Genomic DNA, 15533 nt, shown 5'->3' with positions numbered 1-15533 from the left:
GATCCTTCTGCCTTGTATACAAAAATGTGCCTGTAAATAAGGCTTCAGAGGTGCATGAGTAGTGTAATTGAGTTGCATAGCAGGAACCCCTCACAGCATTTTTCACATCTAGAAAAGGAAATTATGGTACAATGCAATTTTTAATGTCGTGAAGAAATTCAAAGGGGAAAAAAACAAGATCCATTAATGAAACACTTTGGTGTTATCAAGGCTTCCTCTGCTTCTTCCTATATCATTGTTGCCAGCTTATTATTTAGTGTGGGCTGCATATGATAGAGAGAGAGCCTAGAAATGAAGGAACATCCATATAAACCTGTTCTTCCCCTGTAATGCTTTAAATCCTTTCATACCATCTCAGTGGCTGCAAATGTCCAGCCCATTTCTGTGCTGAAGAGCCCTGAAACATATCCAGACACGGACACAGGAGAGCCCTGGGTCCTGATCCTGCTGGCAGGGTGGACAGAGGATGTTTTCACCCATCTCTGGACTGGAAAATGTTCCATGGGGCAGCATGAGACTGCTGCAAGGGGTTAAAGTTCATCAACAGCCTGACTGATAACAAAGACTCAATTCTCTGCTGGAAGCTCAAGACAGAAAAGGGGGAGGGCAGGGAAGAAAAAAGAGAGAGGGTTGTTAGAAGCAGTTCATTCATTAATAAACTTCTGCGGGAGGACTAGCAGGACCTGGCTGTGCTTTGGTGTTCTGCTTTGAGACCAAGCAAGCATCTTCCTCTTCCATTGCAAAGATCTAAGGCTTATTGTTTAATACAGTAATAAATATTGCATTAAAATAATTGGCAAAGTAATGCCAATAAATAATGCATTTCTCCCAAGAGTTTAGCTGAAAATCCAACGCAGCCCCTACACACATCACAACACTCGCTGTAATTGGTCACACAACTATTGTTCCTCATTGGCACTGTTTTTCCTGGCCTGGCTTTAATGCAGTGATTTGACCTAATTTTTCTCTGAGTGTCAAATGGCTGCCCTTGGTTTCACAAGGCAGGGAGCAGGGCTGCCCACCAAGCATATCCCATCCTGGCGCAGCCTGCAGACTGTGCTGCTATGCTTCACATCCATAAGTGGATCGTGATAATCTCCTTGACTATTAAGTTGATGCCAAGGAGCAGCATTAACTCTTCTTTTTCTGGTAAGGTGAGGAAGGAGAACCACAAATAAATTTTTTGAATCTTTCTCTCCTGACATAAGCATTTCATTTGCTTCCTGATGAATGCAATATTCTCCCCAGGAGCTGAAATAAATTTTACTGTATCATGATGTCATACTTTTGCTACTCTTTGTCTCTAGCTTCTTCCACCTGTATTAAATCAGTCACACTGGCTGACCTGTAATGGGTCACCTCAGATCTTTCTGCACAGAAATTGAGGAAAATAGTTTTCGTAAAATAAAAAAGAAAGGTTAAGGCAAGCAACCTTGTGATGATTTTCTTTTACTGAAGGGAAAAGAGAGTTTTTCATGGCTCTGCTAAGGGAATGTCTTAAGCATTTCATTTCTTGCTGATGACTAGCAGCACCTGTGGCTGATAACTACCTCCACATTCAAGGACTGAGTCAGCCTGCCTTTGAACACTTCCACCTTGGAATGTCATAGCAATCCAGTTTCCCATGTGCCCTGTAACAGCTGGGAAAGATGAGTGAAAACTGAGTGAGTACAAGGGGACATCCCTCTTATCCACAGGATACGTCTATATATAGTCATATATGTACTAATAGTCAGCCCCTCTCCAATGTCCTCAGAAAATATCCATGAAATGCAGGAAATATCCATGAAATGCAGGAATAACATTGGCTGTTAAATATAAGGGCTTTATTTGTCCCATGAAAACTGAGCTGTGGTAACCCCACGGGGGGCACTTTACCTGTCACAAATACAAAACATTTTGACTTGCCCTGACCTTCTCTTGTCCTCTCTCCCATTGCTATGAGGCAGATTGTTCCGCAGGCAGCTCACTCCTACCTTCTGACTTAAAGTGGTCTTCTAGTAAAATATGATGCCACCTTTCTCTCTTTCCACTCCCATCAAAAAGCATCAGTGTTATGGCTCTACCTGTAAAAGCATCATCTGTCTGAGGAAAGAAGTGTGACTGCAGGATCTGTCCTAGGAAGTGGTAATAGGTAAAGGGATGCCCCCGATTTCAAATGCTGGAGGAAAAAAATCATGCATAGCATTCACCAAAGCAAAATGGCTGCTTAAATCTAGCAAGCTGCCAACTGAGGCAATTCCAACCCAGAGAACACTTCGGAAGAGAATGCAAATACAGATTTCTCTGTCCTCACTTTTCATGGGCCTTGCCGGAAGGAGAATTCCATTGATGTTCATTTGCAGCATTCAGCTTCTACATTTGAGAGGCATTTTGACTGACAGAGAAAAGCAAAAAGAGACAGATGTACTCACTGGGGAAGGCTTATATATAATTGAACAAGTAAACATTTGCAAACCACTGTTATTTTTTACAATTGTATGAATAACATTGCCTTGACTTGAGCTCATAGGCCTGTCAGGAGTTATGTAAAGCTGGGTACAAAGCAGCTGCCCTTGATTCACTGCACCACAGGCTCTAGGCATGCGGTGTCACTGGTGGTGTTTTGTGCATCCCTGCTTCGAGGTAATGCATCAAAACAACCACTACAAGGGGGGTGTCAAAGGCACCTTTTGCCATGGCTCTTCAGAGCAAAAAGAAGCTGTACCTACTGCAAAGACTTTGTGTTGCAAACTATCCACCCACCTCCTTTTTATGATGTGAAGGGTCTATAAAGTAAGTTGTTTATGTTCTTACACCATTCTGCCATTGAAAAATAGCCAAACCCAGCTGAATTAGTGTCAGTTGAGTAGCAGGTAATGATAGAGAGTCCTCAGAAGGCATGTCTTGGGACAGTTTGTAAGGAATTAAAAAACATTGCCCTTGCCCAAATTTGCAGAGGACTTTTTAGTGTCTGATACATAGATCTATTTGTTGATTTTCAGCAGCATATTTTCAGTACTACTGCTTTCTGGAAGGAGTTTCCACAAAAATGAGATTTGAAGGAATTGTCTCCCCCCAGTCAGAGTAATGAGTTCTGAGTTTTGATAATGCTCTTTGTGAGTACAGTGGCTATGCTCAAAAGGAATATTGCAAGGAGAACACCCTTCTTACCCTGGGAGTTAAGCTCTCTTCAGTGGCATACATCGCTCACCATGGCAATGGGAATTGAATTTTCCGCTCTCTGAGCTCTCCTGGATACTTAAACCAGCCTCATGTAATACTATTGTGGCCGGTGTCATTGCACCACTGAAAACTAAATGAATGAATAAATTAGCACTGTGGCGTTTGGGATTGCTGAATTGCATCCAAGCTTTTTATTGCAGCCATGAACTCCTTTTGCGATGACAGACGGAATGATGCTTATTAGGCACTCAGGCAGATCGTTGTAACGAACAAACGTGAGAAATACGGTAGCAGGGCTGTACATCAGAGAGCTGAGACAGGATTATCTCTTAAGAAACCCCTTCCCAACACCAATTGCCTTTTGACAGCAGGGCCCCCTCGTATAACACAACAGTTTATTCTTCCTTATTGATGCAAGTAATCTAAGTTTATGGCTCCTGTCACAATCTTTTCCACCTTGGCCTTTTAACTGCCTTGAATATAGAAGCTATTCCCATCTTCTCGAAAGTTTGTGCTCCTTCAGCTTTCAGCTTTCATCCTGCTTCTATTTTGTATGTCTCTGAATATCCCTCAATGTCACATTTGCAGCACTCAGTTCCCTCTTTTGTCTCATTTCTGCACAATTGTCTCCAAGGCTTTTTCTCAGCCCCATTTACTGTGTTTCTCCACAGCCACTCTCAGCTGTGGGCAGCACTGCAGATCCCCTCAGCTCTACCCACCTCTCCAGGACTTGGCCAGGTGCCAGAGCTCAGTTTAAATGGCTTTTGTTCCCTTAATGTGTCCATATCAGACTCCCAACCTGTTTGTGAGGTTGCATAGAGGGTTCCAAACAAACTGACCCGGACTAGAATCTGATGATTTCCTCAAGATGATTTACTGGTACTTGAGAGGGGGTGGTCCTTTGTCCTTGGCATGTCACTTATCCATCAGTATGCCAACTTGGAGAGTTAATACCAGCGGAATGATAACCCTGTAATAAATTGTGATTTTTTTTTGGCCAGTGTGGCTCCCTGAACTGGTTGATGTTAGCTTGAAATTTCATGAGGGAAAGGAGGCAAGAAGATGTAGCTGGGAATGTGTAAGAGTGCCTAACTGTTCTTTTCAGAAATGGCATAACATAAGAACCTCTGTGACATGAAATTTATCCTAAAGTCATATTTTGTGGCCCATTAAGCATTATAGGAGGTATAGGAGCAAGCTGCTTTGGAGAGGAGGAGCAGTTCTGTTGGGTGCCCCTTGTGTTACCACCTGCGCCTGTTAGCACAGGCAATGCATGTGGTGAGCTGGAGCACCTGGAATTCAACCCAGGGAGAGGGAAGCCCCCTTGCTCAGCTCCCCACATGGCCACAGCAAGTGGCACTGAACACTTTCCGAAGGCATTGGTGAGCTATCATGCTCCACAGGAGGCTGCTGTGCCTGGGGATGCCATTGGTGTTCATTGTGCTGCTTGTTCTCAGTGCGGTGTTTGTGTGGTGGGGAATGAGATGCAAGCTGAGTCTTCTTCTCCTCAATGGAAATGGAAGGTCATTGTGATAGGACAGAAGATTGTCATGTAGTATTGGGAAGCAACCTTTCTTTAGTATGTATACACACAAAAAATTCTTCTAGGAGAGCTCTTAAGTGCAGAGGTATTTTCCTGGTGAGACAGAGGTGCAAGCCTCCATTTAACTGCACCCCTGAAATCACACCAGAGCAAGCCATTTGGCTTTGGAACAGTTGCCCCAGGAAAGCCATAAACCCTTATTGCTTGGAGACCTTTGAAATTGGACTGGACACACCATGATGTTCAGCACAGATTAAGGCAATGTGCTTCAGGGAGCAAATCACAGCCGACTACCTCAGGGAATGAACTACCCCTTGCGAGCAGGGGACTGGATGCAAATTGTACATTTCCATCTCCAGTTTCTGCAAATCTACCGCATGTTAGACTCAGAGACCTGGAACACAGTGGTCTGCTGCAGTGGCACAGTCTTTATTTTTTGTTATCTTAAGTTGGATTAAATATCACTTCCAGATTCTCATTTCTGACTCTATGTTGTTTCCTGCCTTCAGGAAGCAAAAAATGCTTATTTTCTACAAAGCAGCCACATAAATGCTTGTGGCAATATCCTGTTGGGGCAGGGGAGGAAGAAGTGATGATGCGAGTGTTGTGAGCACTCAGGTGGAGACAGGGAAGAGGAAGCCTTTCAAACCATCCCTCAGTGACAGCCAGGTGGGAAGATGGCCTTGTTCTGGTTTCTGTTGTTGATCCTGTTGAAGTGACACTGCCAACAGGTTTTTCATGTGGGGATATCGAGACTGTGGACATCCCAGCCTTGTCCTGATCAGGTTTTATGTAAAGGCTGTTTTCACAATCATCTTAAACAAAAGTAGAAGGTATTCACACTTCAAAGTTTTGTTGTTGTTTCTGCCTGCAAACTACAAAAAGTTTCTCATATTTAATTTATGCTTATTTCATTTTTTAAAGGCAAACAAAAGATGTATTTATAATTGATGAGTTAGAGTATCGAACCTTCAGGTGACGCTTTTGCATGGTTTCCTAGGGGCATGTTGTTCTCAAATGAGGTATGTAAGTGATGAGGTTATTGTAAATGGAGGGGTGCACAAAATGGAAAAGATACTGTGGATTTTGCTCATTCCTGGAAACATGGGATTTGTCAGCCAGTTTTATTGTACCTGCTTATCACATCCTCTGGCCATTCCCTCTGGTTCCTGTGAGAGAAACACTTAGCGGTACCTCAGCCTCTTCAGATCACAGCTGGATCTGCTGGGTTAAATGGCTAATTGAAGGTGAGTGCTTCAGTGTGCATTAGTCAAACCCTGCAGTTAAAATGGCAGATAATTTCCTTGTAGCTGCATGCAAAGGCAAACGTCTCTGTTTCTCTCGTTCACTGCCATCCCCACAGCCAGCTATGAAGGGCTGCTGATTTAATTGCATAATCTAGCAGGGCTCAGTGGCAAGGCTCTAACTTAACCGTAGCTAAGGTATTCATCCACAGACTTTTATTCAATGCACTCATTCCACATTTGTGTTGAGCCACATGGGGATATCGAAGATACTGCAGACCTGGAAGTCTGCTGGAGTCTCAGACTGTGTAATTCACTGTGGCCATCAAGACACTAGCTGAGAAGATGTGTCATATAGTGAATATTGCTTAGTTTCGGTGTCAGGAGTTGAACCTTCAGGCTTCTGCAGCCCATATCACAGTCTGTGAAAGTAGCTGTGCCCACTCCTCTGGGAGCAAGGGCCGTGGTGAGCTATGTCCTTGGAAAAGCTGGGTTTGTTTATTTGCTTTGCTGTTTCGATTTTTAAATCTTATGTTAACACCTTCTCCCAAGGTCTCAAAGCACCACACAGAGGCAAGAAATCCCTGTGCCTTTTGGAACTATTATGCTGTCTTCCTTATGTAGGGAAACGGAGGCTTTAAGAGGCAATATGAGTAACACAGTAGATGCATGGAAGTCCCTGGTGGGCTCAGAAGTTGGTTGTAGCCTTTGGGACCTCCCAGGTCTCTGCAGTGATCTTGGTAATATTTCTCAGTTGTTGTAGTTGCAACTTTTGCCTTTAGAAAGTAGTACCATGTCAATTAAAGCCAAAAATAAAGTAGGCCACCGGGACCTTATCTATGTACATTCAACCCCATGTCTCTGCTGACTTACTCACACTGCTCTTTAAATCCTAACAGCTGAGAGATGGGCAGAGCTGCTTTGCTCTCCTCCAGAGCCTTGACCTGAGCACTGGCAGTGTCTGGCAGTTGCACCAGAAAGGCAGCACAGACAGGGTGAAATGTGCTCCTTGAGCCTTGACTCTTTCTACTTCGTTACTGTGAAAAGCTTACAACCGAATATTCATTCATTTGTATTCAACCTGGCTGTTCTGCTTTCAGACCTCCTTTCTTGTCTGCAGCTGACAGGATGTCACAAGGAAGTGACATGGCAGTGACACTCCGTATGTCATGGTCCACTTCTGTTTGAACTTGATTTTTATCTAGTAATGAATCAAGCCACAGGAGTCCAGTCTGGGAAAAAAAAAGTGTCCCAAGGAAGCAAGCTAAAGCTAGAAAGTTTTTCAGTCCATTTGGAAATAAGAATGCATTATAATGTGCTTTTTCCCTCCTTGCAGACTCCGGTATTCTCTCAAGGTAGACTGGGTACAAAAGGGGTTTTGCATTATTTATTAGTGTGCCTCTGTCAGACATAATGAGGGCTATAAAGTATGTAAGAGTTTATAATTGGCTATCTGCAAGAAGTAATCCTAAGGGGGCTGTGTAAGGATCAAATAAATTATGCTTTATTATAGTAGTTATGCAAAGGATATTAGAAAATTGTTTTTGGTTGGAGGAAGAAAAATAAGGAGAAGCAGAAAAAGAAAACTCTTCGATACTTCCCAGACCCACTTCTGTCAAAGATTTTACAGTCTGAGGGAAGATTTCAGTATTTCTCTTTAAAATTCCTAATGTGTTCAAGATGCTAAATAAGCAGTTGCCAAGATACTAGTACAAATAATGCATAAATGGAGTTTATCTAAATTGTTTTATTAATAAACTTCACTGAACTCTCCCATGCAGTTAAGCGGGAATCCCAATTCCCCATTATCCGCCGTTGGCACATCGGCTTTCAGAAATGAAACTTTTATCTCTTCCTCTCAGGGGGACAAGAATGCTTGTCCCGCCCTCCTCCTTCCTGGAATCTAATTATTGTTCTGATAATTCAAAACAAGGATTCTGTGGCAGTAAAAGAGACAGGAGAAAAGAAAAGATGAGCAGCTGATCCTGGAAGCTGTGATGGTATCATTTTAAAATGAATATTTACATTTTAGAAAAGCCAGGACTAAAGGGATCTCCATGTTTCTGACTTAGTTATAGGGCTCTTTTAATGCTTCTGGGTGCAAATTTTGTTACAATGGAGGTGCCCCTGGAGTACTTAAGTTAGACAAGGAAAAGTCTTGTCAGATCCAGGAGGAAGGGAATATCCCTTCCCTTAAAGCAGTTGCTGGGTATTATTCTAGTTTTACGTAGGAAGTCAAAGGAGGACAGGGTTTCTCTCATGATAAAAGATACTTGGTTTTCAACAATTTCCAGCAACGAAAATTACTTGTGTTTTTGCATATTAAGTGTACTACTTTCAAAAGCCTAAAAATATATCCTATAACTCTTTTGAGACCATGGTTCCTCCAGTCCCTGTCCAAGCCATAAAGGCAGCTCAAGTTTTGGAATGTTTTAGCAGACCAGTGTTCTGTATAGACAGCATTGTGTGAAAACTGGAAAGTGGGAGGCAGCTGCTGGGACCTGGGGCAGCAGAGGGATTGCAGCCTTTGTAAGTGGCTTGGCTCAGCCTGCACACCAAAAGCTGCCCTCCAGCTTCAGTCAGGGGCTGTTTGCTGAATACATAACTCTGTCAAACAGCTTTGGCTTGGCATCAGTTGCAGGAGGTTTTATTTGCATCACAGAAATCATAGGAAGCTCATTTGATATCTGAGATATAAATTGTGGGGACTCAAGCAGGAACCAGTGGCACAAGTGGCCAGTGAAGAGCTGGGTGGGTCACAGGAATAAACTGGTTCTGAAAGAAGAATGCAAGCAATAGTTAGTGTATGAGGAGAGTTGAAAATAAGGGGCTTTTCCTCCTTGAAGACTTTATAAATAGTCCAAGTACCATTGTTAGTGTCCTGCAGCCATCTAACATTCACCTCATAGCTTGTTCATTTTCTGCTTCAATTTTTTTCTTAAATTCTCTCTCAATCCTTGTAGGAGGTCCTGCCAATGCTAATATTGCTCCTTTGCATTCCCTAGTCTGAGGTCCAAATAAAAATTCATGTCTTGTGTTTAGGAATTGCATGCTTCATTCCCTAAGTATTAATCCATTAAGCCAATGATCTTGTAAATTGGAGCAGAACTATTGAGTGCTGGGGATGGTATCCAAGCACTGATATGTTTTTACCAAGGACAGCCTTTATAGTGAAGAGTTTCTAGAAGAGTCTTCCACTGCTCATAAAGCATTATTTCTAAAAAGATTTTGGGAAGAAGGGACAAAGATGAGCTCCAAGAGTCACACAGTTCATTTTAGGGTTTTGCTAGTTGGTATTATCATCACCTTCAAGGTCTTCATTTTATTTAACTCTCTTTTGGGTTCTCTCCATTGAAAGCAACAAGTTTGATTCATTTTTCAATGGCTGTCAAAGTATGCTGGCCTGGCTTTTGTTTTTTTGAAGGGAAAATTCCAACAGACTGTGGAAGCCAGCAGCCACAGAAATCCTCTGGAAGGAGGAGGAGGCTTTATGGAATGGCCAGTTCTAGTGGAAAAAAAAAGGAATGAATTGGGCCTGATTAATTTGTTATTGAGAAAGATGGTGCAAAGAGGGAAGAAAATGAAATGGTTCTTCAGAGCCCCAGTAGGGGTTTAGCAGAGTCCATGGTTTAAGGGGTGAACTGAAATTGCCACAGGAAGATTCTGGTTAGACAATATGAATGAAAAGCTTCTGTAGCAGACACAGAGCCACAAGAACAGAATATCTTAAAAGGTGGTGGGATCTCCATTGTGAGTGGCCTCTTAAGAAAAGATTCAACAAACAGTTCTTTTGGAAAGTACCAGGTAGAGCTATTCCTGACTTTGAGGCTGAAGGATGATTTAAATAACTTCTTCGTGTCCCTTCCAGCCCTAGTTTTTTAACCGACCTTTACTGAACTCATTTTAAAATTATTTGAAAGGTGGGCTCATGAGAAGGGAGAAGTGCACCCTTCTACTCAGTTCTTCCCTCTCACACAATGGTTTTCATTAACAGAAAGAGTCAAGCATGTTTGAGATGTTGGTAAGGTTGTTCATATGGATTCTCTCTGAAGAGGATAAGTGACAGCGCCAAATTTTTCTGAGCTGCAGATGTGCAATATATTTGTAACAAACTGCAGCTCCTGTCCAAAATTATATTTATCACATTTTGTGGCAAACTGAAAAATGGGATCTATTTGAGGAAAATTGACTAGATAGAGTACTTCTTCCCTCTGCAAATTGGGTCAGTTATTGAGTTTGAATGCCTTTGGATAGGACGGACAGAAAAATCTGTATTTTTATTTGTTTTTAAAAATAAAAATGTCTTATTTCCTTGGGTATGTCTCATGATGCAAGCTTTCCAACATGCAAAAATCACGCAGAACCAAAGAGACAGTCTAACAGTATGAAACAGTATTTTGGGTATCACACGGTTCTAACTGGAGCTGTGTTGAATCTTACCATCCCTCTTATTGAAAACAAAGTAGCTGAGAATGGGGTAATAGTTGGTTTTAGTTTAATTGAGGAAGCCATACGAACAATCGATTTCACATGGAGTCTATTATTGCTTAGATTTAACTCCATTTCTTTTGATTTCCCACTATAATTCAGCACAAAGGCAAACAGCACTGAATGCACCTTTGTTCATGCATAGATTAATTCATGTGCTTAGCTGCTTGCTCTGCGAGTAGCCTTGTGAATGTGAAGGGTATTTCAAAAGCTGCTAAAAAATGCTGCAGCTACAGCAGCAAACAGTAAATGAAACTGACCTCTTCTCCAGCAGCTCCCATGTATTTTACAGCACTTTGCTGTCTGAGCATTATGCATTAGCAGTGAATACACTGTACAGATAGAAATGCAGTTGATGGCTGCAGGCCTGTGTATCAGTTGTGCTGCTGGTGTGAACATTTTTGCAGAGTAAAAGACTTAAACCTATGAAGCACCAGTGAGAAAAGCATAAAGTGAAAAGTGATTCTCAGCTGTGCCTGATGACTGCCACTGACTTTTACAGCATTATTTATCTTACTGTATTTCCTATCTAGAGAAGTGATTTCCAAACTTGTTTGATTTGAGGGGTCTCAGAGACTCTCCAGTAGAAATGCGGAGCCATTCAGTCTTTATTGAAGGTATAGATTTCCTAGTAGCATGTATGAACTTCCTTGGAAAGTACTCCGTGGCTGGCCAGAGGGTCCTGCACAGTGTGTACTAAAAGTATGACTTTGAAGACTTGAGTATAGCTGAAGTTTTACTGAAATGTGCAGTGGTTATCTATTAATCCATGACAAGCTCAAGGGAAATACAACCAACTGAAAAAAATTTTTAAAAGGCAAAAGCTTGGTATACAATACTCCCCACTGGATACAGGCTTTGCATCCATTCCAGTTTCCCTGTGACTTTGGGGATATGCCACCAAAATGAAGGAATTGGCTGGATATCGTTTGTAACTTTATTCATCATCTACAAACAATTGCTTTTTTAATAAATTAGTGAACTTATAGACATGGAAAAGCAATTATTTGGTTTAATCCATGACTGAATATTTCCAAAACCAGCGGAATCACTGGAGTAGTGCTCAAGAGTCAGGGTGCTGAAGACTTAGTCCTTAGTCTGAACAGATTGTGTTGAAAAGATATGCGGATGCGTGTCCATTTAGCCATTTTTCTGCTTAGGCATTTTCACTGATGCAGGATATATTTTCTTCATTCCCTCCTTACAGTCTTTCATTAGATCAGTTCATGTACTGGGAAATCCTTCGACCATGGAGCTTCTGAAGAGTTCTGTCTAGTTTTGACCAGTCTCCATTCACTATTGAAATTCATATAAATGAAAAGGAATATGCCTTATCTACTATGACTAATGGAGAGTTATGCATTTTAGGAAGTTAGTTATTAAACTACCTTTTATTAATTACAGTAGGCATCCTTGTGTTTCTAATGGAATGATTTCTATTTAAATACATTATGCCATATGCCATATGCTGCTCTAGACTCTTTGAACTGTCAAGCATTTGATTCTGAGTCACAAAATGACAGGGTGAGCACACAGATGGGTTGTCACATAAAGAAGTCTGATGGCATGTGATAACGCTCAGGCTTTCTTTTTTCTTTTTTTTTTTCTTTTTTTTTTTTTTTCTTTTTTTTTTCTTTTTATTTTCTTCCCATAAAGCTTATAATGTACAGGCATTGATCATGGCTTGCCAAACAAAAATGAGCTGACAGTAAAACTCCAGAGTGTTTTCTGGAGCTCTTCAAGCGTTTCAGTTCCACTCTGCAGACTCTCTCTGCCTTTTACTGGACCATGTCACATCCTTTTCAGAACAATTGGTGTCAATCATTTTATTATGTGACAAACTCTGGGAGAAATGACACAGAGACTTGCCAAAGCTAGTTCTGAGTGGTAGCAGTTGAGGCAGACCGAGACCATTTTGAAGCAGCAACTTTTTTTCCATACAAATTTTCTTTTCAAGTCATGCATACAGGTTTACACTCAGGAGAAACACAGTTTTTACTTCATTCTTTTTCTTCTTCCTTAAAATTTAGGTAATTTCCCATAAAGGAAGAGAATTGATGACAGGAATTGAGATATTTGCATCTTAAGGGCAGAATGAGGGCAAAAGGATAGAAGATAAGTGATAAAGAAAAGTGTAAGTAACTTTGGGCCAAGTTAATACACTTTAAAAAGGTGTTTACAGTACAGCTATTTTCCCTTGAGGTAGGTTTCTAAGCTCACATTAAGATCAATAGATATCTAGGGTGGAACTCATTAGACTAAATCTAGATGCCTTGCACTGTTAGAGATACCCTAGGGTCTGAAAATCTTTGTATAGGCTGGCAGGTATGACAGAGGACTTAGGGGAACCTTGCACTGCTGTGGAGAGGCAGTGAAAGGAGCAAGATACTGAACAGCAATTAAACTGGCAGAAAGTAACTTATTTGGGTGGCTAAATCTCACTCTGGGTTTGTGCTGCCAGTGGAGCACAATTCAAGTCATTGACCTACAAGTGCCTAGTGCCATTTGAGATGCCACTGGTTATTCCATCTCCAGCTGCTAATCTAGATGCATTGACTTTCCCTGCTGCCTCTGTATCATGTCTGCCAGTCCCATGAGAATGTCTTCGCTGTCTTAAGAGTTATGTGAGCTTAGATGTGTCCTAGTCACAGACCTATGCATTCATTAGGATGAGAAAAAATGTCTTCTAGACTCTCCTGATTGTACTGACAAAGATCTCAACTCAGTTGCTACTGCAGAGACATCTGCACAGGTTTGATATGCCCTGTGTCACCTGAAGCATCTAGATAGGAGGCCTCTCTGGGTGGGAAAATTTCCCTCTCTGAGCATGAAGCACCTCTGTAGTAATGAGCACATCACCTTTAATCAAACAAAAAACAAAGCAAAGTGATGGTTGATCTGTCAGAAAACTCCCATCTGCAGCCTCCACTGCCCCATGCTCTGTCACAGTGAAAGTGAGGGCTGTGACTCTCCCATGACACAGAATTTTGCTGGCTGGATACTGTCACATATTTGTAATACCTTTTGTGGCTTTCCTCTGCCACTGGCCCCACTTTCCAAAACCTCTGGTAGGCAGGTGGCGTTTCTTCACTCTGCCTGTTTGCTGAGGTTGGGAGCCAAGCAGGTGCCAGGCAGTGCATGCTCATGGTGTGGAGTAACTCAAAGTAACACAAAAAGTCTAAAGGTATGGGGCTTGATGGTCAGGAAAAGGGAGGATAAGTCAAGTCAAATGATGCAAATGAAAACCTGGAGCCCAGAACCAGAAGAGAAAAGGTGGTGGGGTTTTGCCCTTGGCTGAAAACCCTATTTCCATCACTTTCAAGATTAAGCAGTGTTATTGGAGGCAATATCTGCAAGCTGAAGGTTGTAGCATTTTATTCCCTCTGATTTGTGCTATGCTTCATTTTGCTTTGCATGTAATAGTCCCTCTAATGTTCTGCTATAGCAAGACTGTGGCAGAAACACCTTGGTCTTGGATGAAACCCTGAACTAACTTGCTATCTCCCATGTCATGACCCATGTAGGAAGAATGGGAGGAAATTTGCTGCAGCATAGAATTATTTCTCTGTGTGTGCCCCCACTGCCTGGACACTGGGATGAGGGAGTCCCTTGCTGAATTCATTCACGTTTATGAATTCACAGGATTGTACCCTCTCTCAAATGAGGCACATTAAGCTCAGGCTCAAAAAAGGACCAGTCAAATGTCCCATGTTCAGTGGCTACTAACTAAAGATAGAACTTTTGCCCAAAGTGTTCATCTTGTGTTCAATCCCATTTCAGCTCCATGTCTGGGTTTCCTGAGGGCCAGATACTAACAGCAATGGAAGGGATTGGTGTGATAACATTTCTCTAACAGAAGAACAACAGAGAGACCAAAGAACAAAGCGATGGTGCTGACAGCAGGTAGAAGTGTAACCCTAAAGGGGGGGTGTTCTGGGTGCAGTGCTGGGAGCTGTCAGTGTAAAGACATGGTCCCTCACTGACTGAATTGAGGCTGGACTCCCACAGGTATGGAAGCCAGGCTGCCTGCAGCTGGCACAACCCTGCTCCCCTCCATCTTCTCTTGGGTTCTGCTGTTCTGCCCAGGCTCTGGAGTTTGTCTTAATCTGTTCTGACCTTCTTCTATCACTCCATTGCTGCTTGGTATCAGCTCCCAGAGGATTCTTTGAACAGGGACTTCAGAAACTGCGTCTACTGAAGTAATTTGCATTCCAGTTTTTAACCAATTCTTTATTAAACACATTGTTGGCTAAGGTATGTCTGAAAGCAGCAGACAACTTCAGGTGCCAGCTCCATTTTACTTTCATGCTCTGGAGTCACTATTGTAGGAGGTAAATGCTTTAAAATTACTACAGCAAGGTGAGTTTTTAAATCACAAGAAACAGAGAGTCAAAGTCTGTGCTGCATCTAAAAAGTAGTTTTGTTTTGCTTGTTGAGATTACTGTAGCTTCAAGTGACAGATGGGAATGTGAAAACTTTCTATCATCCTTGAACATTCAGGCTGGCTAATAGAGAAAAAATGTGAAAGGAAAAGTCATCATTAAAATGGTCTTGAAAGCAATGACTTCCAAATTATTGTCTGTCAGCTTCTCCATATGGCCTGAATATCTGTCAGATGAACAGTATACATTAGAAATTCCTTACAAAACAAACAAACAACAAAAATTGGCAAGTTTTCTTCTTGGTCAGGTCTGAAAATAAAGGGGGAAAAATACATAATGAGAAAGAGAAAGGAGGAAGATAATTTGAAGTAGCTATTTCTCATTAAAAAGTGATTGTACAAAAAGAAACCTTCAGTTCTCGTTTTATTTTCTTTCTGCAGTACATATATCAAGTCTGGCCCATTCCTTTTATTTTTCTAAGTGAAAATACAATTTGGGTTTTTACGATGACGAGGCTCAATGAAGGGCTTCTTCCTTCTTCAGAGGCTTCCCAGGGTCCCTGTTACAGCAGTGCAGACTCCTCTAACTGCTGGGCAAGGAGGCCTTTATGGTGCCCAGCAGTCCCTTTCACTGCATTCGTAGGGTATAACTGTCTGGAGCTGAGGATATACAAAAAATGAATGCATGTAAAAAGCTCTTAACAAGCCTATA

The 15533-nt window shown here is 41.8% G+C and overlaps 2 protein-coding genes across 2 annotated transcripts in view; one reads left to right on the top strand and one right to left on the bottom strand.

The window, feature by feature from the left end:
• Positions 1-15533, top strand: part of LHFPL6 (LHFPL tetraspan subfamily member 6) — a 136692-nt gene that overhangs the window by 101669 nt on the left and 19490 nt on the right. The gene's annotated exons all lie outside the window — the stretch shown is intronic.
• Positions 15262-15533, bottom strand: part of LOC136285193 (uncharacterized) — a 134279-nt gene continuing 134007 nt past the window's right edge. The window contains exon 7 of the transcript XR_010719381.1: positions 15262-15481. The gene's annotated coding sequence lies outside the window, so the exon portion shown is untranslated. The remainder of the gene's footprint in view (positions 15482-15533) is intronic.

This window comes from Chamaea fasciata, unplaced genomic scaffold (assembly GCF_029207755.1).
Source record: "Chamaea fasciata isolate MVZ Bird 193981 ecotype frontalis unplaced genomic scaffold, bChaFas1.0.hap1 SCAF_2, whole genome shotgun sequence".
Taxonomy (NCBI): Eukaryota; Metazoa; Chordata; class Aves; order Passeriformes; family Sylviidae; genus Chamaea; species Chamaea fasciata.
Note: the sequence above shows the minus strand (reverse complement) of the source record. Positions and strands in the feature narration are given on the sequence as shown.